The following is a 25414-nucleotide window of genomic DNA, read 5'->3' as shown; positions in this document are numbered from 1 at the left end:
CAGATGACTGGAGTTTCCAATCCCACCTCCTCTAGCAAGAGCCCAGTGGAGAGAAGACAAAACATTTTTTCAGGTGTGAGGCTATGGGATATGGGGGAGTATTATCTACTCTGCAGAAATACACACCAGGTGTAAACTCTCCCACCGAGCCGCAGACTGAGTAAGGCAGCTCTGTTACAGAGGCATTAACCTCAAGCAGAGTAACAGCAGGAAATACATGAGGAGGTGATGTGATCAAAACTTAATCAGCTACAGCTATCACTCAGTGATCATCTGGCTGCTGTCTATGAGTACACTTGTGCCAGCTGCAGCAGCTCAGGAGGAGCCAGGTAGCGGGAGTCACTACAGTGAGTTTGACCAGTGTGCCTGGGTGGAAGTCACAGCTTGACAGTGGGAGATGTGGAGAGCTGGAAACAGCGGGGCGGGCCAGCTGGAGCAGGAAGCTATGCCCAGGAGCAACTCAGGAACACTGTTGGAGGGAATAGTAGGGCGGAAGAAGACAAAAGTGTCTCCCTTTAATTCATTGGAAGACTTTCACAACTTTTAGTGGGTGTCACAGACTGTCCTACTCAATAGCTATCCCATGGCTAAAGATATATATTAGGACTTTCTTGTTTTAAAACTAATATCCTGACTCGAAGAATGTGGTCACGATGTGCCTCGTATGGTTGTGTTCTCCTGCTCAGAGAGTGGCAGCTCTCCCTGTGCTCCCTTGCCTGCTGTCAGCAGCTACACAGGGTGAGCTCAGAGGAGTCTAAGCCCCACAGTGCACCCTGCAGCAGATGTAGAACTCACTTTACTCTCAACATCGCACCTCAGGACCATTGTGTAAGCAACAGAAAGCTGAACTTAAAGAACTTTTCTCACTTCATTCTTCTGTAAGCATTGAGTAACTGTGTGACTAGGGAAACAGTCAATAAGAAGCTCTTCTCGCTGTCTGCCAAGAGCAATGTCAGTGGGAGACAATTTTCTTCACTGTGGGGATTGTCAGTGTTGTCCACCCAAACTTGCCACACCAGCAGCAATAGACTAAAAACATTTAAAATATCTTTCAGTGTTGTAAGAATCACAGTGATCCTATGACAAAAGTCAATTGTACATAATGCCTGCCACTGTGAAGTGTAAGATAACACAATGGAAAATCACTGCTGCTGCCAAAGGCCAACACGACCCCTGACTGGAAACAACTGACTTGTAATTTTAAGGGCTAAAGTTAAAATACTGTTCTGCAGTAATTCCTCAGCATATATCATGAAGTACAGTCAAGTGCAGACAATTATGGCCCCAGTATAGGCTGTTTAGAAGAATCAGAAGCATAATATAGAAACAGAGGGAGATTTGTTCTGGTGAACAGATCCATGACAAACTTTTGCAAATTCATTCATAAAACCCATAATTTGAAATAAGAAAATTCAGATAAATCGGTGCTTGCAATCTCCTGCTCCATTTGCCTGATACCTCATACAAATTGGTATTAGCTTCTCTTGTCTTCTTACAATATCTCATAATCTGTGTAATCTGTATTAGCCTATAGGCTCCTTAGTGCAAAAGAATAACATTCAGAAAGATACTGAGTCTGGAAGCATGCTTATTTTCATACATTGTCTTGTAGATACCACAGCAAATTCAGAAGATGTCATCTGAAAGAGAACTCAGTTTGCTTCTCATTATACAAATGTCTGCAGACCTATTGCCATAGAATTTGGTCCCCTTTAATTTAATTTAAAATAGTAGCATCCTCCGCAACTGGCAGGCATGCCTAGAAGTGAGTGATTTTTTTACAATGGTTTTGTAAAGGAGTTTTTGAAAACAGATTGGAGTCAGTTAATGAAGGTTCTTAAAATGATTTTAAGCAAAGGGATAAATAATTTAGTTTGTTGGATGGATTGATCCCCTCCTCTTGACAAGTGTGTCCTGTTTTCCCATTTGCTGTTGGTTTTTAATGTGCATTTGCAGACATTCAGGCCAGCTAGGTTGATGCCCCAGAGGAAGAAAAATCAGCAATGCAATCAAGTATATTCCAAGTGTAATTTTGTTTTATTGCTCACATACTCCAGTCCTGGAATAAAGGTGGTTCAACAGATGCTTGCAGAATGTAGCTCTGTCTCAAAAATGACCGCAGGACAAATATCAAACTGTCCTCATCTTCATTATCCTGGAACAGTCACATTCACTGCATAAAAAAACCCCAGAACCTAAGATACCAGCACTGTCTAGCATATCTTTATATTTCTCCCTAGACAAAGAAATTTGTAAAACCATGATTACCAGTACTACTTGGTGTACAGGCAATAATGATGTGCTTAATTCTGTGCCCCTGGTCTGCTGCTGTGACTGTTTTCAATCAGAGTGTGACCAAGCAGCAAGTATGTGAGACTGACATGTGTGCAAAGAAATCCCTGTCCTCTCTTTTTAGAAACTGATTCTGACCTGATTTAGTTTTGCAGAGACTTCTTTTCCTCCTTTTTTCTTCCTTTACAATTCAGTGGTGATAACTGAGGTTTGTCAAAAAAGGCAACGTGTTTGCTTAGGTCAAGGGTAGGTGGTGGGTAGCAGAAGTACAACAGAAATCACGATTTGTTCTCTGTGTTTTGGGTGACATAACTCAGCATTCGGGTGTGGTGCAAGAGATGCTGAGTGTGCAGGAGCACTTGCAGGCACCTCACTCTGCAAGAATGACTGTAATCTACTTGAAGCTACTTCACATCTCCTCTGACTAGCTGTCAGTGAAGTGAATGAGAAAAGATTGGGGTACAGAGTTGAAGTGAGCTCTCGATTAGCCTACATATTCCCTTTGCACTTTCAAGTGATATCTAAAAAGATAAAAAAGCCAGATAATGCTTCTCTGGACAGCACTAACTGGCTGATGCACAGTGCTCTATGATTTCCCACTGACTTTGCAGCCCAGAGGAGGATCCAGTGCCCAGGGGAGCACTGGGCTTTCCTCTGAAATTGTAAGGCTGGGGGATGGACTCTGCCACCCTCCCTGACCTTCTTTTCCTCTAGAATTCAAATAAGGGAGGAAAATTTACTTTCACTTTGGCTCTGTGGAAGCAACTGGTCCTTTCTTACCATCATCTTTCACTTTGTACAAAATACTTACTTTAACCGAGATATAAAGGATTATTCCTTTGTATCCATGCCGAGTGAAATCATAGAAACTCTTTTTATACATTTTCTTTAATAGTGCTGGGACACGAACATGCAAAATCCCCAAACCTATGTATTGCTCTTTGCTTTTCTACTTCATTATCAATGGAAACCAACTTTAATGCAGATAAAAAGAGAGAGACAGCAAGTTCGTAATCCATGAGACTGAAGAAAAGCATGCCCAGCCCTGCAGGGGATCAGGCTGCCCCTGCTCAAAGCCTGCTCTGGCACGTGCAGCTGGGTGACCCCAGGTCTGGCCCCTTTGCTGTACCCTGACAAGGCACATACATGTTTATAAATATACAAGCAGCTTAGATGATAATTGCCTCATGGCATCAGATCCAACATCTTCAGTACAATCAGGAGTCTTATATGCACCCATCAGTCGCCATTGTCCACCCAAAGTGAAGTTCTACTTGCAGATAGGTTCAGCCAATCTACAGGTACTGTTTCCATAGTTTTACTGAATAAAAATCAGGAGTGGAAGCTGCCTCACTGAAACTGAGTGGAAGAGCAAGAAAATTTTGTCATGGGCCCGTATCAGGAATCGGCTGGGTTTCTGTGTTACTCAAGCATAATGTGAATGCAAAATAAGCATGTTTCATTCATGGTATGGTATAATATCCTCAATCTAGTTCCACCTAAACTTCTGTTCTTTTCACCTCATTCACAGAAAGACAGAACAGCTGCCAAATCTAAACCAGCAAAATTACAAAACCCAAAACCTAAATGAATATCTGGACAAAGCCCAGGCCCTTAAACGTACTAAGGTACTTAATTAGGTGTTTGAGTGTTGAGTGCTTACATTTCTGTAAAGTTTACCATAAAGCTAGGTATCAAATAGGTTTCAGGCTCCAGGATATCTTTTCAGCTTGGCCTCATGCTGCTCTTCTGTGGTATCTCAAAGTGTCTTGTGTGTTAGAAACATTGAATTTTCTAAACAAAATTATGCGATTAATCAAATATAGTGCATTTTACTGTGCACCCAGCTATTTTAAGGTTTGGCATTTCTTTTGATTCTGCTTATAATCCAAACTAGCTGTGACTTCTTTAGACCCTAAGGCCTAAATCATCTTAAGGAAACCAAATAGGTCATATTAGGGTATGAAGGACAATTATTCCAATTAGAAAATGAGGGGGCACTTCTTTGTTGTCTCTTGATTGCCCACATAGAAAACCAAGCAGGGGTGGTGAATTGCGTACAGATAGGTTGGAGAACAGTGTGGGTTAGGGTTTGATCCCTACTTATGGTACAGTTTGAGCCATGGACTATCAGTTGTTTGGGAGACTGTGGAACAATTTCGAATACAACTGTTAAAGATAGTATTGACATAGTTAATGAGACTTCTGCAAATATAAGAATAAAATACTAAATAATGTATGTGAAAATAGCCATTTTAATGGAGCTGATGAAATGATTCTTTTGAAGATGTATTTTTACCTGGTTGCAGCACAATGGCATTGTTGAACTGAAATGAGAAAACCAATGTATGCATTAAGCTTTTGACAAAACTTGATGTGTTTCCCTGAAATGTCTTTGTTCCAACAAAATGATGCCTTCTAATGAAAAAAGTATGCTATGAGATTTTCCCATCAGTTCCCATTTCATGCTTCTAACTCTCCTGTGCCATTTTGAAAATGTCGTTTGTATTGTTCCATTGCAGAAACACTTCCTGTGCTCCAAAAGATACAGAGAAAGGACTGTCTCCTTTTTCACGAAACAAATACTTAAAATACATTCTGAGGTTTAATTTAAAGAACTCATGAGGGAGAACTCCATAATTACGCAGGTTGTACATGTACTGTGCAGTAATTAGCAACATGACATATGAAGAATATTTCCTAAGAAAAACAACATTCAAGTGACAAATTCTTGTGGGTTGTATTTTTTTTTTTTTTTTTGGAGTTCCTTGAAGAAGAAAGAATGTATTTGCTTACATAGTCGAGATATCCAAGTTTGCCAATAATGGTTTAAATCTTCAGCTGCTGAAATCTTCCCAGTGCATGTTGAGCCAATACGAAATGTTCATGTCAGCCAGACTTGAAAGAGGCTTGAGGAAATCTGTCTGCTAATTCTAGATCCTGAGTGGCAAGACTCTCAAGTTTAATGGAGAACCTCATATTTATTTGCTCCTCCTGCCCTGACTTGGGTGTTGTTTTGTACAGTCCAATGACTTTTGTTATTGACTCTAATTCTGTCTTAATTAGCTTGCAATGGAAAAGAGGAGTTTTGGGGATAGAAAGTTCACTCTGTCCCTCCATTGAAATATTCTATAATGGCTGCAGCAATGCCTTTGGCAGGACATCTGTGGAAGGAGACTTTGGGATGGTGAAGCAAAACCTTTGTGACTTCACGAAGGACATGTTCTGAATGCTCCTGAAGCATAGCAAAAGTCCTGCGATTTAGTATCCATGCTCCTTTGGAACTTTTGTGCTAGTAGATACTGGAAAATAACCTAATTTCCCTAAAGCTAATTCTGGGCTTGTAGCCAAAAGGTAAAAAATAGTGAGGTCTTTGAAAGCTTGAAGAGTAGCTAAAATCAACAGCTGGATCTTCAGCTGGTGCACACAAGAATGCCACGATGGAGTTTGATGCGCTGGCTTTGTGGTCTGATGTAATTCTCTTTTCATAGCTACTTTTTGTTCTGAAATGATCTGCTTAACCTGGTTAAACAGCAGACAATAAGGATCAGAAACTCCGTTAGAAGTCAACTAATTCTTAATTCTTGCATGTAAGTTGTGGTTACACAACTGTCACAACTACACAACTGATGTGTGCAGTCATCTTTCCAGCTTTTAATCACAAAAGCAAACTATGACCTATGTTTATCACCATTTTCTTGTGCAAAATATCAGAATTCTGTTTTTGACAGTGAGCTAATAAAGTTATCTGTAAAAAAGAACAGTGCACTTTAAATAGTTTTATTGAAAATTACCTTACAAATTAAGGATGGCTTTGTCATTATTGTGTTTATTCCCAAACCTGCTCTTATTGCATTTCTGATTCTCTCCCTTTTCTTCAGTGCAGAAATAGCTTTGAGTTTCCTGTTTCTTTAAGGCAGCCCCAGCTGCTGCAGCCCAGCAGCCCAGTACTCAAGAGCTGCAAAATAATGGACTGGTCTGTTCATGCAGCAGGAAGAACCATGTCTATCTTGACACATATTCTAGTTCTAAGCTTTCTGAGGGATAAGGAAGAAGGGAAATATTATCCCCTGTTTTCCTCTGCTGGTGACGTAGCTGGACGCCAAGCAATTCATCAGTTCTGGAATTCTTCTCCTCCAATTAGGCCACCCAGCTGCCTTTCAAAGATCCTGTTATATTTTATGTAAATTAGAACAAGTTGAGAATCTTTAAATATGTAACCCAATGTTGCTGAGTACTTCAGTGTTAGTACAGTAAGTAATTTTAGAAGTGACAGAGATGTTTGAAATTGACACTTACAGAACGAGGAGCCAGTAATTTTATTTTTTAAAACTGGGGTTGATGCCAAAGAGATATGTGACTCTTGATGAAGATGACCCATCTTCCAAATAAAGTTTCTGGATTAATTTTTTCCTGTAAATTTAGAACAAATTTAGGTTAATTTGATCTTCAAACGTGTTTAAATCTGAAAATTATTTTTCTGCTTCAGAGTCACTTTTACAATTCATTTTAATTAGGATACATGCTATTATTCTGTGTTTCAGGTTAAAAGTTAAAAAACATTTTTTAAAATCAATTCCATAGAACCCAAGCCCTCAGCACTCTGCAGTGCACGCAGGGCTTCACACCAGTTTATTAAAAAGACTGTAAATATTCAGAGCTGTGTCAGGATTTGGCTGACGTCATTATCTCTGTCTGAAAGTGATGGAGATATTGTGCCTGGATATTGTTCAATCTTCAACTATGTCACCTAATTTTAAGCAAAGAAGTAGCACCTCATTTAATTGCCTCAGTAAGCAGTAGCTGGCATGACAGACAGACCCCGTTCGGAGATGGTATAACTAGATTCTCTTCTACATGTGCTTCACGTCAACATCTTTATAACTGATCTCAAGGCAAGAGCAAGGGAGCAGAGAATATAAGCAGCCTCCTGACACACAGCAGGGAAACTTAACTGCTATGGAAACAAGAGCAGCTTAGCAAAAGGAAAATTTACTGGATAGGTTTCTACAATCTGCTTGACATTTTACAGATGTATGGGGAAAAGAAGTAGTTAAAAACCACTGAAGCATTACCACATTTTCTTCTGCATTTATCTGTTGACAACCTAGTTAGGAATGGGTTTGCACACAATAAAATGACCTTGACACTGGGTTCTTGGCCTTGTTTTGTGGAGCAGCATTACTGTGTCAGGCATTGTGCAGGCCTGGGTCCCATCCCTAGTTATCTTACAAACCAAATAAACTTTGCCTGACATTTTGTCCTTGTTTGAGGTAAAACAGAACTAATTTTCTGTTCAGTAATTTTACCTTTTTAGCTGGGCCTCTTCTAACTAACTAAACTCTGAATATTAACAGCATATTGTTCAGAAACTGTTCGCTCTCATAGTGATAAGACCTGATTATACCAAGGAATGGTATGCAGAGAGGCCCTTGCTTATACTTGCTGCTATAACAACCAAGGTCAGTTAAATTTGTTATTTGCCCCATTGGAGGGTGGGAAGCGGAAAAGCGTAGAGGGGTCACACCTGTAGGGAGGAGCGGACAGGACAGGTGACCCAAAACTGACCAACAGGGTATTCCATCCCATCTGCATCATGCTCAGTATAAAAGCTGAGGGATCGAAAGGTCAACTATCTTCCTTCAATGGCCGACGTCCAAGGAGGACCCTGTCTGTTCGTCTGTCTTTGATCCCAATCTGAGCATTCTTGACTCCAGATCCGGAATCCAGCTCCTGTCCATTACCAAGTCCAGCCTGGGACTTTCCCAGTGCTTGCTGGTGGTGTGATCATCATCCTGGGAGCTTGATACGGTTTTGTATATACTGTATAGGGGTTTTTTTTTCTTTTTTTTTTTTCCTTTCTTCTTATTATTTATTATTTAAATCATAGAATCATAGAATCGTCTAGGTTGGAAGAGACCTTGGGATCATCGAGTCCAACCATCTACCCTACTCTGCAATGTTCTCCCCTATACCATATCCCCCAACACCACGTCTAAACGGCTCTTAAACACATTCAGGGATGGTGACTCAACCACCTCCCTGGGCAGCCTATTCCAATGCCTGACCACTCTTTCTGTGAAAAATGCTTTCCTAATGTTCAGTCTAGACCTACCCTGTTGGAGCTTGAAGCCATTCCCTCTCGTTCTGTCATTAATTACCTGTGAGAAGAGACCAGCACCAACCTCTCTACAGTGTCCTTTCAAGTAGCTGTAGAGAGTGACGAGGTCTCCCCTCTTCCTCATACTAAACAGTCCCAGCTCCTTCAACCGCTCTTCATATGGTTTGTTTTCCAGGCCCTTCACCAGCTTCATTGCCCTCCTCTGCACTCGCTCCAGTGCCTTGATACCCCTCTTGTATTGAGGTGCCCAAAACTGGACACAATACTCAAGGTGTGGCCTCACCAGTGCTGAGTACAGGGGCACAATAACCTCCCTACTTCTGGTCACGCTATTTCTAATACAAGCCAGGATGTCGTTGGCTTTCTTGGCCACCTGGGCACACTGCCGGCTCATATTCAGCCGCTTGTCAATTAGAACCCCCAGGTCTCTTTCTTCCAGGCAGCTTTCCAGCCACATTTCCCCAAGCCTGTAGCGCTGCTTGGGGTTATTGTGGCCCAAGTGCAGAACCTGGCACTTGCCCTCGTTGAAACTCATACCATTGATGTTGGCCCAATAATGCAATCTATCTAAGTCTCTCTGTAGAGCTTCCCTATCCTCCTGGGAATCAACACTCCTGCTTAGCTTGGTGTCATCTGCGAACTTGCTGATGATACACCTTATGTCCTTGTCGAGATCATAAATAAAGACGTTAAACAGAAATGGTCCTAACACTGAGCCCTGAGGCACACCACTTGTGACCGGCCACCAGCTGGATTTAAATCCATTGAGCACCACTCTTTGGGACCTTCCAGTCAGCCAGTGCTTGACCCAGCGGATCGTATGCTCATCCAGGCCGTGTGAAGCCAGTTTTTCCACAAGAATTGTATGGGGGACAGTACTGAATGCTTTTCAAAAGTCCAGGTATACAATATCAACAGCCTTTCCCTCGTCCAATAATCTGGTTATCTTGTCATAGAAGGAGATCAGGTTCGTCCGGCAGGACCTGCCTTCTATAAACCCATGCTGACTAGGCCTGATCCCCTGGTTGCCCATTATGTGGGTTTTGATGGCACTCAAGATGACGTGCTCCATGACCTTACCTGGTATCGAGGTTAGACTGACAGGTCTATAGTTTCCTGGATCGTCCTTTTTGCCTTTCTTGTAGATGGGTGTTACATTTGCCACCCTCCAGTCCATTGGGACCTCCCCAGTTAACCATGACTTCCTGTAAATGATGGAAAGCGGTTTGGCAAGCACGTCTGCCAACTCTTCCAGCACTCTTGGGTGTAGCCCATCCGGTCCCATAGACTTGTGTGCATCCAAGCGGCATAGCAGCCAAGCGGCATAGCGTCACTGATCTCTTCCTCTTTAATCATGATGCTCTCATTCTGCTTCCCCTCCCTGTCTCCTAGCTCATGAGGCTGGGTGTCCAGGGAACAGCTAGTTCCACTGCTAAATGAACACTTCATTATTTATTAATGTTTTCATTAAAGTAGTTTAGTTTCTTCTAAACTCATAAATCTCTTTTATCTCTTCCTCTCCTCTCTTTTCCTTAGAAGGGGGAGGGAGGGGCCATCTGTCGTTCTGATTGGTCAATCTGGTCAAAACCATGACACATTTACTAAAAAAAAAATTATTATTATTGCTTTAAGTAAAAAATAGTGAGCTTTGTTACTGCTTTTAACGTTTGGCTGTGCTTTGACTTCATCTGGGAGTGTCAGTTTGAAGAAAGCACTATTTCTGCCTTTTCTCCACAGATAAAATTGAGAAGCACCAGCCATCTGGAAAGAAACTTCATTTTCATGATTTCCAGAGCAGAGCTGCAGAAGCTCTTGGATAACCTTCAGAGAAACAGTGACTCTCCTGCTTGCTGGTGTGAAGCACATCTTCAAACTCAGGTTTGTCACCAGTGTTTGGCAGGCTGGATTATTTGTGAACTAGTTATTACATTATTCACCTCTTTGCACCACAGCTGCCTCCATTCATTTACAGTGATGTAAAGTGAAAATATGCTGTCATGTTTGTCATAACATAAATAGATTTATAAAGAAAATAATGCCAGCTGTTGGAACAGACTTAAATACTTGTGTTTATGCTCATCGTGATTGATCAGGTTTGGTTTTCTGCCCTTCTTGTTTATGCACAATTCTGGAAGAGATCTGGCCAATAACATGAAGTGCTTTCCATCTTAAATGCCAAATTCAAGAGATACAGGACACCCAGGTGTGCTTCCTATTTAGTATTACACGCACTGCTTTCTCTTAACATTTATTAAAATCAGAGCAAAATACATTGCAGAAGATGTCATAAGGGAAAAAAAATAATAACTATTTATGGAATCAACATGAAGTACCAAAAAGATTCATTTTCACTTGCATGGACAATATAAGTAAATAGTTCATACTGTGAGCCTGCCCCAACCTGTACACAACATGAGAGAGAATGGGTAGTCCTATATAACAAATGAAGCTGCTGATAAGTGGGGAGGAAGACGCAAAATATGTATATGGCATTTCAGCCAGCTAGGACTCAGTTCAGGCACATAAACACAAGAACCTAATACTGTTTGATTTACCTTATGATATCCTGGTCATGCTCAGTTTTAGGTAAATAAGTGACTTTTAGCTGTCTGAAGTTAGGTAAAATGTTTTCTGTACCTATGAACTCCAGAAGCTGAGGCCATGTGAACTTCTGATAAAATCACATGTATCTGCAATAGCTTATGGAAAGAGGGGAACATTTGTAAAAAAGATAACTAAATGTTGTGCATTTCCAAGGTAGATAACATCAAATTCTCAAATAATTTCACATGGCAGATTATCTTTACTAATTTTTCATATTTCTGTCTCAACATTGCTACCAGAATTATAGTGCTCTCAAAACCTACATAGAGAGTGGATGGATATTGCTTGGCTATGTTCCTTGTATTTGCACAGTCAGCTCAGAATGAATTATTTTTAGGCTCTTGCTTCTCAAAAATGAGGTGTGCAGCTGGTTCTGAACTTCTGTTGTTTTCTACTCACTGATCAACAGAACACTAACAAGTCAGACTCTACCACAGTCTTTGAAGAGGGTGTCTAACCTTACCTCCTTTTTACAGAGAGTTAAAAACAGAGGCATAATAAAGAATGAATAACTCATCAAGTTTAATCTTCAAACTTGAGGTACATCCCTGTGAATATCTTTTTCTCCCACAGACCTTTGCTCTGAAGCCCAGGAATCTTCTGACTACCATGAAACTGCTGCCACGTGGCTTCTACTGGATATTCTGCAGATGTGTGTTGTCTCATTTACTTATGCATCCAATCTGCCTGTTGGTCCTCCCTTGTACAGTGCTAGCACTGTGAGCTCTCTGAGCATGATGTTGTCATTTTTGATCTGTGATCCTCTAGCAAGCAGCACAATGGGACTCTGGTTCATGGCTGAGGCCCCAGGGCCTCCTGTACTCCAAGAAATAATACAGACTATATGAATTGTGTGTTCAGAAAAGCGGAATAACTGAGAGCACATTGCGGACCTCTGTGCCAAGGTCTGATGTCCACTCATCTGCCTACTTTTCTTAGTGATGTGCTTGCTAGAATATGTAGGTTGGTTTTAATACATAACTTCCTGTATGCTATTGATGGCATATTTAGTTACCTGATGATTTTTTATGTTGTTCTTAACCAGGCTTAGGTGATTTTCACCTAAGCGTGATTAAACATGGTTCTCTGAAAAGGAGCCAGTCTTTTGAGCCTCGGAAGGTTTTTGTTTCTCTAGGACTTTACACTGTCATAAGTTTAAGGGAATTTAGCTGTCAAATATGGTTCGTGAAACAGACATGGATTCAGAAACAGCTCCCATTGTCTGGACCCTTGTTGTTCTTGTTAAGGGTCAGCTGCCCAGTATTATTTGATTTGGATCCTTATTAAGTACCAATATTTATGGGTTTTGTTTGTTTGCTTATTTTATGAGTTAACCTGACTGAGTGATTAACTTAGACCAAGTTGCAGCACAGCCTTGAGGGGTTAGATGGAAGACCATGGCATAGTATTTTCTTTGAAGTTTGTGTGTACATGGGTTCCTACCATCTTGTCACCAGCCCAGCCATCAGCCCTGGGTCCAGTTCAGATGCCAGGGACAGTATTTCATGATGTCACATGTGATTTGGCCCTCTCTGGGCTCCTTGCACACAATCTCAGTCATTCAGTTGCTTAAAAAAACTTCTCACTCAACATCAAAGGCAAGACAAGCACTTAGATACATAGGCACACTAAAGAAGGACAGAGGATTTCCTGTGCCACTGTAAAAATATCAAGGCCAGACTCATTTCCCAACTGTCACTGTAGTTAATAGGGACAAGTGATCAGGACTGTTTCTACACGGTCGTGTGAGGAATAAGACATACAGGGAACTTCCTTTGTGCCCTTATCTATGATAGTAAGCCGGATGCTAAATTACTATGCAAATATCTGAGAATGTGCAGAAGCTTATCTTCAACTTCCTCTCCGATATGCCAGGCAGGAGGTAATGTAGGAAGGCCCTCTTTGTTGTTTAGTGATAAGGCACTTCCTAACATATAGCCCAGACTGAAATGAGAGTTGAGTGTCTGAATACCTTTGGATCTGACCCAAAAGCACCTTCACCAAAACTTCTTGAAACTACGGCATTGAAACTACTAAACCATAATGAAGCAAGCTACTTTGACAAAGCTCTACAATACAGACATGGGCTTGAAAGCACCAGATTGTTTGTCTCAGAGGCAGGTGTGCACTCAGGATATATTTACATGGTACATGCCAGGTAGTCATGAGCCAACCGTGCCTGGGATGAAGCCTGATCAAAAGCTGTATTGCTTTGATTGGCATGGTGCTAAGCCCAGGTCTGTAAGGCTCAATGAGAAGCGTAAGACACTGTCGTAGGCCCAGTCCTAATAACGTATCTTGGCACAGCACTTCTCTTGGAGTACAGAGAGAGCTTGCTCACGTTTGCTTGTGACTCACATGTGCCAAGTGGACACCTGCAGATGGCCTGACCTTCGAGACAATGTGACAAACTGTTTGCGGGTTCATGCATCCCAAATATTTACCTTGCAAGACAAATGACTGGGTTTTGTCTGCAGTGCTCCACTGTGCTTTGTTATGCCCATGTTGATCAGCAGGGCTGTGACCGTCAAGATTGAATAAACACATTTAACATCCCATTTCCATGATCAAAATTCATTAGAAACCAGCTTGCAAGTTATGGAAGGCAAATTTGAAAATTTCACAGGAAACGTGAAAAGCAATGAGTTTCAAGACCCTGCCCGGCCTCCTTGTTCACTCACAAATACTTGAAATAAAGTGGGAGTGCTGTCTTAGGTGAGGATAGTGCTTAAAACTTTGGGAGCTATATGCAGAAGTAATTCCTCAAGCTCTCTGTAGCCTGCAGGGACAGAATGACTCCTGGGTTAAAGGGGTTTTGAAGAGTACCAACAGTTAGATGTATCCTCTTGTTCTCAGTTACAATCACCTGCTGGCTGCTGAGGGAACCTACAGAAACTAGACCTTGTGGCTAAAGTCAGTCTTTGTGAATAATCTCCTATACCTGCTCTCACCTCACCCTACTGAGGCAGGTAAGTCATGTACTCTTCATTAGATATTGCTTCTCATCCTTAGTGGGGTACAAAGCAATGGGATTCTTAGTCTGGTTTTGAGTTCCCTGTAACTCTGATTCCTGCTTATTAACTTTTTTAACTGTACTCTTACATGGGCAATATTCTGTGCCTGATCTTTATGGGATCAAGCCCCAGGAGCAACTGTGCTTAAAATATTGTTTAACTCTGAGCCATCTTGCTAGAATATGAATCCCACTGAGAAACTGCTATTTAGCAAGTTTATGAAACATCATGGGTTTAAATATTAAGGACATGAAGGCAAAAGAAAATAACGCAGTTGTCAACAGGCCCTGGAGAAACGCGACAATAGTGTCCTTGTCCTGTTAATGAACAGTTCTTCACTCTCCTTCTCATCATTACAGAATGAATAATTGAGGGCAGCAGATAATTCTTACCAGAGCTTTCCTGCCATGAGTTTCAAATTAATAGTTTATAGTAAAGAACAAGCTAAGAGAAGCTGTTCTTAGCTGTGTTGCAGTGGGACTTGTGGATGTAAACTTTGTGTCTAATCAATTCGCTATGTATCATACTGCTACAACCTGTGCTACTGAGGCTAGGCTTAACAAGGTTTCTCGGTGCAGAATATGACCTTCACGTCCTCTCTCAAGCAAGGACAAAGAAGTAAGCAAACCAAGAAGGTCCAGTGAGATTACAGGCCCGTGTGAGATTTACATCTCATATATCAATGCACACCTTAATAGAGAGTGGCATGGGATGACATATTCTCTATCACTCTGCTCACTTTTCTTCACAGTACCTCCAGGGGGTCCCAGGGTCTAGGGGCTATTGTCTTACTACTAGCTAGATTTTCTTCTATAAATTTATGTCTTCTGCACAATAGGGCATTTTTGGTATTCATTTTCTGTGTCAAACTCTGAAGAATTATTACTGAGTGTTCTTTGTCTAAATATAGGTTTATATCCTGCTAGTGTTTAAGCAATGACACAAATAAAATTAGTAATATTATGCACATACAAAAACTTTGCAGAGTTAGGACCTTAATTCTCATTTGTCTTTTTCATGCAGGGTATTTCACATTTAAAATCTAACAGAGCTCTGAATATAAAAGTGCAGGATGAGATTTTCAAAAATGCATGAAACAGGATGAAAGAATTCAGAGGTGTTTTGCTCAGTAAGTTGAAGTGCAGATTTGCCACGGGTCTCAAATAGAGGCACTCAATTTTACTGCTCTGCAAACAAACGAGAACCCTGTTAAGAGAAATACAAACCTCCTAACTTCAGCCATCTGAACCAGTTTTAGAGTTAATCAAATTAGGCACATAGCATGCATTAAAAGCACCAAGTAGTCAGTCAAGAAAATGCAGTAATACATAAAGAAATATGGGGACCTCTAAAAGGTGATTCATCCCACCTTAACATTAGGAGTAGGAAACTAATGCATATAAGATGAATCATCTTTTGCAAAGGTCTGCTATGGAAAGCTGGTAAGTTCAAACTTTACATAGCTCATATTAGGTGAAATGAAACACTGTTTATCCAAAACCGGTTCCTGGCTCATCCCTTTCTCGTGTAAAGGCTGTGTGCCTTGCCGGGGTCATCACACTGAACTAACGGTCAGCAGCACTGAACAGTGCTTGCTACAGGAAAGGAAAGGGGACTCCAAGCAGCCTCACTCCTTATTCTTGGCCAGGTACTAGCACTGATCCAAAGTTAAATCTCTGACTAACAGTGGATAGAAACTTGATGTCATGATTTTGTCTATCATTGCTAACGCTTCTGGGCAGTTAGATCTTTAAAACAGAAATATAAACTATCCCACAGTATCTTCATGGCATACTGGGTGGTTGAATTTTTATTCCTCACTCACACAAGCTTACACCTAGTCAATATTAATCTCATTTTGTTGTTTTCTGCCCAACATTTCAGGTTCTGGTTTCCTTTATGTTACCCTTAATAAAGCTGATACTGTACTCCTCTTATTTGAAGCTAATTCCATTAACTATTCACTCTCCTTTGCAGATTAATAAGAAACAAAACATATCTTTGGGATACTCCTATGGTTTCTGCCTTCAACTTGATGTTTGACCCTACATGGTTACTCTGTATGGAATTTAGCACAGTTTTCCATGAACGTGTTAAGTCCATTGGAAAATCTGTCTTCAAATAAGATGTTGAAAGCCTCTTTATCAAACTAAAATCTAAATAAACCATATAGACTTTATTCTGCGTATTCACTCTGGTTTCTTGAGTAGTCATAATTCAGCCTATCATACTTCATTGTCGAGTAATAAGGTACCAATATGTGTTCAAGAACCAATTAATTTCATTTGTAACTGTTGAAAAATCAATTCTGCTCAGTAAAAGTGCAGATCAAGTTGATTACAAAGTTTCCGAGGCAATGGCTATATGTTGTGATGGTTACAGCAGTCACAGAGAAAGTCAGTGTGTTACTCGTGTGCCTAAAGTGACAGGAATGTAACAAAGCTATACACACCTCAGACAGAATGCCTCTCCAAAAAGTGACAGCCGTTAGAGTTAGTGTGAATCTTCCATCTTTAGATCTGTGAATGGCACTGCTATTTGCTGAAGACATTTATTCTAACATGAAAGCTCCTTGTTTATTTCTGGACTGGTTAAATACATTAAGTGACAGGAGCTGGTTCCGAGATAACCAAATCACCAAGACCAAAAGGGAACAATTCACTTTGCAAGGGTCTGCAGGAGTGGAAAATGCACCTCTCCCTTACCATAAACCCAGATGTGTCTAAAATAGGAAATACAGACTTCTGACTCCTCCTCAAAGAACCTCTGCATCATTGAAATCTAGAAATAAAATGCCTATTTTCATTAAATTTTATTTTTTACCTAATAGCAAGGGATACAGAAGTAAACAAAGCAGAGAAGACAAAGAACACTGTTCCTTTCTTAACAGGAAGGCAAGTGTCACTGCAAAATTAATGTGCACAGCTCCCACCTTAGCGCCTGTGGCTGAAGCACCTGGGAGGCATACTGGGGGGAATTTGTGACCTGAGCTGTAATGCTTCAATGCAAATGCCATGGGGCTATTCGTCAACCTGTCTTGCTCTGAGAGAGACTGCAAACATCCAAGTTCTGTTACAGTGCAGACAGAGCTGCGGAGGGAGACTGGCCTTGACATGTCAGCCACGGGCATGGTGGCTTCATCAGCCATCACTGCCAGGGAGCACATTGCAGCAGGTATATTGGCAATAACTTTCACAAGTTGACAGCAGCAGCTGCCATCAGTTTAAATGAGAATCTGAAAAAAAAAAAAAAAAGCTAGCAGCACAGAAAACACAGACCTTCTTTTAGACCTTCACAGGTGTGCAAAGATTCATGTTTTGCATGTCCGTGAGCTTTGAAGGATGCCTTTATGTACGGGTATATACCTAGTTTACAGGGAAAACATGGTATTAGGGAATGAAATTGGCAACAGATGTGTGAATATTCCTACTCTTTGTGGCTATGCTAATGATCAAGCAATGTCCTTGTTGCTGTACAAAAGAAAAACCAAACATAAGAAAAAATGCAGTTCTTTTTCCAACTGTCACATCCGGCTTTACTGCACAGCAGCCAGAACAAAATAGTGTGAAGGAAGCAATGGATTTGTCTTACACCACCTGGTACCCTGCAGTCACTGGCAGTGGACAGAGCAAAGTCCAAAATAGCCTACCTCATTTCACTGAACAATTAACTTATCTTCACAGCAATGGAAGGTAACAGACCAGCTCCCAAAGGCTAGTTACCAGACTAGCTAAAGTGCTTTGGTTCACCTCAAAAAACATGTTTGTAGAACTGTACACATAAAGCTCAATAATATAGGACATTCAGCAAGATTTGGTGGGTGGAAAAATAGAGTTCTTTCACAAATATGAATAAATCTGTATTTATTAGGTATAAACATGCCTGCATTCAATTGCTGGAGGCCTACTGTCTTTCTGCCTAACAAGATGTTCTTTCATAGTGATATAAACGTCAGTAGCAACAGTATTTTTGATACTGAAAAACAAAGCAATAAATTAGCTTTTTGTAAGGTTATAAGCACACCTATTTATGAAACTACCTCTTGTGAATAGAAGACTCAACCTTTCCATTTATTAAAAACTAATTTCAGCGTTGACAATTTCAGCCATGTAAAAATTATTTTAGGAATCCAACAAAGGTGTGTTGGTTTTTTTAAATGATAAAACGAATCCTGCACAGCAGGGTTGCATGTAGAACATAGGCTTCTTTTTATCATTCATCTGCTTTATAAGAACCCTCAGTTGCATGCAAGATATAATTTAGGACTACAGTTTCTTTACAAAACCAGAGATACATAATAGAGATGAAAATAAGACAAGTTCCTTTGTCACTGCCAGTTTAAATTAGCTTGCTACTCCTGGTGTGATTAAAGCAGAATAAGCAACATAGGATAATAAAAAATAAAGAGCTGATGTGTGTTTTATATAATCATTAATCATTTTACTACATATCATAGATATCCCTCAGTGCTACGGCAAGGGAAGGTTCTGACCAAAACATAATTTTTGGTAAAAATCCTTAGTAGAGACCTGTCCAATAAAATACTAATACAATAACACTTAGAATTTAATAATACTATAACAATAATTATAACAATAATATAGCAATAATTATAGTAATACTTTATTCCCTTGAGGCTCAGTTTAAGCATCCACTTCAGTGTTTTCTGGGTTTCAGTATTTCACAAAGTGATCTAAAAGCAGGCTTATGCAGTGGGTTCAGAATCTGACAGCAGAGAATGACAGCAGCAAAATTCAAGCATATCCCCTGGTTAAATAGGCTGATTTTAAAATTACTTTAGAATAGCTTGTCTCACCTCAGAGGAGAACTTTCAAGGATTAAAATTTAATTCCGTCCCCATCAAAGCCAAAGGGATCTAGCTCATTTAAGTGGAGAGGCATTAGGGCCTGCCTGTGTAACCTTTTACTGTGAAATAAGAAGTCTTCTGAGCTGAGCTAAATGTTGTTGAAGTTGCTTAGTGTAAGAGCTGCCTTTCACTCAAGATAAGTGCAAAGGGGACACTCAATTGCTCTGTGCAACCAGGTAGCAGAAATGATAGGAAAACTGTCACAAGCAGCGGCTTGCACGCTGCAAAGGCTGAGAACAAGATGAATCATGTGGTCGTGGAGAAGGGCAAGACAAATGCAGGCATGTAAGAACTGATTGCTGAAGCTGTGATTGCCTGCCATCTGTGATAGAAAGAGGGAAGGGCGCCTGCCACTGAGGAAAACGGTAGCAAAAAAAGCACAGGGTGCATTATCAGAAGTGTTAGCAGCGGGGGCTGGGAAAGAGCTAAGGGATAATTTCTGTGGGAGGCTGGGAGCAGAGAACTTGGCACCTGATTGCTACTGTGGCCAGAGAAAATAAGTCCCAGCACTTTTTTTAGCAGCTAAACATCTTTGATCACATCAGCAACGCTTAAATCCACTGTCAGCCTTTCTTCCTCATGGGAAGAACTCCCCACTGAGCTTTAACCTATTAACTAAGGTCAGAAAGGACACAGAACAGTTAACAAGGTTTTTCTTTTTGGAAATTGTACTGTTGTGGGAACCAAAGTAACATCTCTGATACCCAATGTTTTTAAGATAACTCACTTTAATTTCTCAACCTATCCTTTACCCTATTATCTTTCTATGCAGTCTATTAGTGAGTTTTCCTGGAGGATTTGGTTTAGTGTGTTTGCATACAGAACAATGAGCTTGTTGCATCTCTGTCTGAAACAGCCACAGCACAGTCTGTTTTGTTTTGTCGCAGAGTAAAACCTCATGGGTTCATGTCTGACAGAAAAAACAATCATTCTCTAAGAGCTACCTACTGCTCTTGCCTCTCTGGAGGCTTCTGGCTTCCTCCACTTCCATTCTCAGCTGCTCCTATCTGACATGCCATGCACTGGCAAGCATTTCATTTGGCAATGTGCTGTGACTGGAGACTCATTTAATCCATACCTCTATTTTTAAATTGTATTTAAATTGGTAGTGGAATGGTACCATTCAATGGCAAAAGTGGATGCATTTCTGAAGTAATCTAGACATCCTTACAAAGGCAGAGTGCTGAATTAGGATAAGAGAACTATAAATACAAGATAATGAGATATTCTGACTTCACAATGTATCGGATTAATTGTGTGAGCTTCACTTAAGAAACACAAGCCAAAATAAAAGGAGTCCAAAAGAAAAGCAATATATATAAATGGATGAAATGGTCTTAAAGTCTACTTTGGCAAAAGGAATGAAGATATTTTCCAAGCTGAACTGAGACGAATGTCAAGAAGGCGAGTGAGTGATCTGAGAATGAATGAAGGAACGGGGATGAAAAATGCAAGACTAATCCATTAATTCTTATCCTGTTTCTCTGGTTAGATTCACCCTCTGCAGTGAAAGTCATAAATTCAGGATTGTGATTGACTGAAAAAGAGCACTGCCTTTAAATCTAAGGTGCTCATCAAGAGTATTGAATACATAAAGTTTTTTCACATGTAAAGACTAAGTTACCAGGTGCTGAGTTATAGCAAAAATGTATCCTTCCTTCCTTAAGCAATTTAAGGATTAATGCATTATGCCTTTCATTATATGGATCACTGAAAGAGAACAATCATTAAATGTAAATCCTATGCTCTTGAAATGTGACCTCTGTTTTCTTTGATTGTCCACTAAAGTCTGTACTGTGTCTTGAAGTACTAACAAAGCCTTTCACTGTCAAGTTAATTGAAGTAGTGGTGAGCTGTATTACTGCTAAATCCCAGACTTGGTTCATCTCAGTGTTTCTAGAAGAAGCATGATCTAGGCAGAGTCTATCTTTTTCATGAGAGTCCAGCTGAAGAGGTTTCAGCTCCTCCCTGTCTCAGGTGGTGTGTACATAAGACATGTATCTGTTCCAGCTACTCCACATTCCTCACTAGTGTAACTTCTGATAGTAAGATTAAGGGTGGTGGTTTTTTTTTTGTTAATGATACCAATCTTTTTTACCTAAAATGATCTCTCCTCTGCAGAAGCACCATGTCTTTTAGTGGGACAGTTTGCAATTTGATTTATTTCTGAGGCTAAATAAGAACATCAAAATCTGAGACTAAACGTGAGTAACTTGTTTAGGCTTATGTAGTCCTCTCACATGACTAAGATGTTCGGTTTCTCTGATGAGCTTTTCTCCACACATTTTCTCCACCAAATCTTTTACAGCACAAGTGCTTTCCTATTACAAGCTTTCTGTGTGTCTACAACCAAATAAAGACGTGATGATGAGGTTTGTCTCACACCTGCTGATGTTTGCAACATGGATACCTACCGCTAATGTGCTCACCACCTCAAGACTCTGATTCTTCACATCCTGAAGCAGATGTCATTTCTGTCAGATAGATCACTCCTAAAAGTGTCTGCTCCTCTCTGTTTGCCATGGAGGAGCCCCACAGTGACTAGCTCACATGTAAATGACTTGTCTGTAACTGCTTGAAGTTTTTTGAGATGACTTCCAGCACCTCTTCCACACAAAGAGCACTGCTAAACATGAAAGATTATCGTGGACTTCACCTTAATGGGAATAAGACAGAATGGTATTAACCTTATTTTACCATACTTTTTAAAGTGAAGCCTAGCATGAGAGTATGAATTTCTATCCACATGATAGAAATAACTCAGCCTTAGAGATACGCTCTGTGGATGGATAGAGAGTTTAATGATTAGTGATGTTTGCATCAGGAGACACTGAAATCCTGGCTGGCTATGCCCTTGTCAGCACCAGAGATAGAAGCATGAAGAAACCTACCAGTGAAGAATCATGGATGTGAATTTAAGTTAATATTGTCTGCAGAAATTGCCTGAATGTCTGTGTCTGGGAAAAGAAGGGAAGCAGATGGAGGTATATCAGAGGAGGATAGTTATATGTACCATCAATTATCTCCTTTAAATCAATCCAAAGAAAAATACCAGTCCTTGCTCTTTGGACTTGCTCTTTCTCATGACTGTTTGATCTGTGAACACTGAATGGCATTATTCCTATTAGCATAGGAGAGGAAAAGAATTGGAAAAAGTCATCTTTTATCTCAATTAAAGGTGTTATTTGTGTCAGTCTAACAGGTGATCAATGCTAATGTACATTTAGGGGATACTGCTATCATTAAGCCTATAGCAGCCTGTGAAAGGACATGAGCATGACTGGAATTTATATTATGCTGTTCTTTAAAGTTTTTCTGATACCAAGGAGCTCTTTTTCACCAGCTCTAATCAATACTTCAAATTCTGACAATAAAATCAGTCCCCGGACTGAATAGCATACTGAATAAGAGAATCTGCAGTGTGCTAGCATGGAGAAAAACAGCAACAACAGAAACACACCCTTCTACTAAGTCTTCTTTTTTCTCATATTATTGCTATAAATTACCTCAAAAAAAGACTATAAAATCTAATGCTTCCTCTCAGGATATATTCTGTCTACTCTCATAAAAGCACCTATGTACTTCTTCATCCTGAAGCCTTAAGGACTTCATTTGATATAAAAGCAATCAAGGGAATGGAGTCAACATGGTCAAATATAAATACTATGCTTAGTAGTCTGCTGCACTGTTATCTTGGGTGCCAAGAGGAATGTGTTGCCATGAAAACAAATGTGCATGAAAGCTGTCCTTGCTGTGCCACACTGCTGCTCAGAAATCCACCCAAACCAACCCTCCAACACTACTGTATTTCTCCTCCTACCTTTCTTGCAGTGCAGTAGTGTCCAGCCCCTCTCTGCTTCTGAGGAAAAGTCTGGGTATTTATATTCATTCTGAATGCAAGCCCAGCTGATTGTGGCAGTGTGTGGTTTTTTGGGGGTTTTTTTGTTGCTTTTTTTCAGCAGAAATACCGATACTTATTAACCCTACTGATGGCTTTCCTTAGGAGTAAAAGCACTTACTGATCCATGGGACTTGAGGCCTTGGGACACTTGACTGGCTGTGTTGGGATGCCACCCCCATATGGCCCACAGAAGGTCATCCTCCTGGCAGGGCCTCATGGGGCAATAAGCCTGGGAGGGATGTGTGGAAACTAGCACCTCTGGATGAGGAGGAGAGACTCATATACACAGAGCCTCACAGAGATGGCAGCTGTATTGCAAGGCAAAGGGAAGGACACAGTGCTGAGAAGCAGCTGCATAGGAGCATTGAGGAAAAAAAATTGGATGGCCTTTAGTTCTCTGTCTCCTATCAGCAGGACCAAAAATGTGATTTCTTCCGAAGAATAGAAGTGGCTGAGCTCAGGCACTTGGTTGTTAACAGCATGTGAACAGCAATCGTGTCCCATTCGGTTTCTCCCAGACTTATGGCAAGCCCCTGGGGGAAGACAGGGTGTAGGTGGGAGGCAGATAGGCAAGGGTGAGCAGTGAGCTAGGAGAACACCAAAAGAGGATGGATATTTCTCCCTTCTTATTTCTGACAGTTTTGGACATTTGGGGTTCTGTAGTTGCTGGTTTTCATACTTTGTCTCCCTTGGGGTGGTAAATATTGCTGGGCGTGTTTAAATTGCTTTCTCCCAGAAAGATCCCACCACCCCAGGCAGAGTCACATGAGGCAGCATTATCAGGCTTTCTCAATAGCTAAATAGGAGGCTGGAATAATGCAAAGAGCTCTTGAGGAGGCAGCCAGGGAATGTCTGAATTCAGGTTTCTTTCCTCTTCCCACTGGGCTGCAACACCATCTGCCACTTCTACACTGACCACCTGCACTCTGCTGTATGGAAAGTCATGCTACAACCTCAGAGATTTTTTCTGAGACTCCCAAATACCCTTCTGTTCCCCACCTTCCCTTGACATCAAGGTTTGCTGAGCAGCCCTGGAGAGTAAGCCTTACAGTTTTCTCTAGATGCCAGAGCTGAAGACACCTCCATGTGTGTGCTAGTACTTTGAGAACTTTTGTCTTGGTTAAAGTCAACCAAGCAAATTGAAGACACCTATCTTTATGTTTATACCATTTGTAGTGCTAGAAGAATTCATTCTTGAGTCACATCCTTGTGTGCTTCCATTGTTCAACCACTATATATCATTAAGTGAGAGCCGATCATTGGCATCCAAGGTACCTGGCTATACTCAAACGGCTTTTCGTCTTACTAAAAAGCAGATTTGACCCACTGCTATTAAAAAGCCATATAAGCCTGTGTTGTCCTTTTTGCTTCTTCTCTTCATGAGGTGATGCCAATGTTAAAATTAAAAATGAACAAATATCATGCAGACTCTGCAATCCTTCTGGCAAAGTGCCAGTCTTGGATATCCAAATGAGAAATTGGCCTGGGAAGCATTTCAGTACGGATCTTACAAGATGTCTGCAGCTGTTTTAATGAGGCTGATATTTTAAATAACCATTTGGAAAAAAAGAAACAGTGGATGCTATCATCATCTTTATATAGCTCTCGCTCATCATAAAATTTCTGAAATTAAAACAGTCTTGTCAGAAAGCTGTTATGAGGTCTTTAATGCTCTTGACTCTTTAACAGTGCTTCTTCCATTAAAGGGGAGAATAGGAATGAACTTGTCATGGATTCTTCAGAGAATGTATAATGAGAGCTACTAAAATGTTCTCGTTCTTGGGAGGTTACCAGGCTCCCAATTACTGTGTGTGTTTAGTTTTTGTTTAATCCTAATATTTTATTTTAGTCCTAACATAATCCTTATATTTTATTTGTTTAAAAGATGACAGAGTATATCACAGTACTAAGCTGCTATGAGCTACATTTCCTTCCTGTGTGCCTGTATTTATATTTTAAAGACATACTTACCAAAGTGGAGTCCCTGCTTAGCATCAAGTGATTTACTGGGCCCTCTATGACTTTGAAATGACAAATTTAAGATTTTAAAGCTGTTTAATAACCAGTCTACTGCTTTTGTGTGAGCGCATCCTATAGGGACTGCAGAGAGCCTCTAGACAGAGCTGAAGTCCACAGTATGATAAGAAAACACTGCCCTAAAATGCCACTTGACAGATGACTGCACACACAGTAGCTGCCCATACTCATGTCCTCAACTTTTCCAGCCCTGATTTAGGATGCACAGTTAAAATGCCTCCCTGGAATGCAGATTTGGTTGTTCAGCTGACGGGTAGGGCAGGATTCAGCTCCAAGTTTGGACACTGAAGTGGAGGTGCCTTATTACAGCTTACAGGTGACCCTGGTGCCTCTGGGGAGACACAGGGGATGAGACAGGTGCCCTCAGCTGCATCACTGCATTGAGGGTCGGCAGGATCCCCCTCCCATTTCAGAAGGGCACATATCCTTGCCCCACCTGCCAGCCCATGGGGGTACTCCACGACATCACCAGTACCCCTGCACACCTGTGAGTGGGCACCAAAACTGAACCCCTAGGTAATGCACCCAGGGGAGTCAGGATGGTTATTCAGCTGCTGAGGAACAGAGGAGTGATTCAG

Source organism: Numenius arquata, chromosome 1 (genome assembly GCF_964106895.1).
Source record: "Numenius arquata chromosome 1, bNumArq3.hap1.1, whole genome shotgun sequence".
In the NCBI taxonomy this organism is placed as follows: domain Eukaryota; kingdom Metazoa; phylum Chordata; class Aves; order Charadriiformes; family Scolopacidae; genus Numenius; species Numenius arquata.
This window is presented reverse-complemented; position numbering follows the sequence as displayed.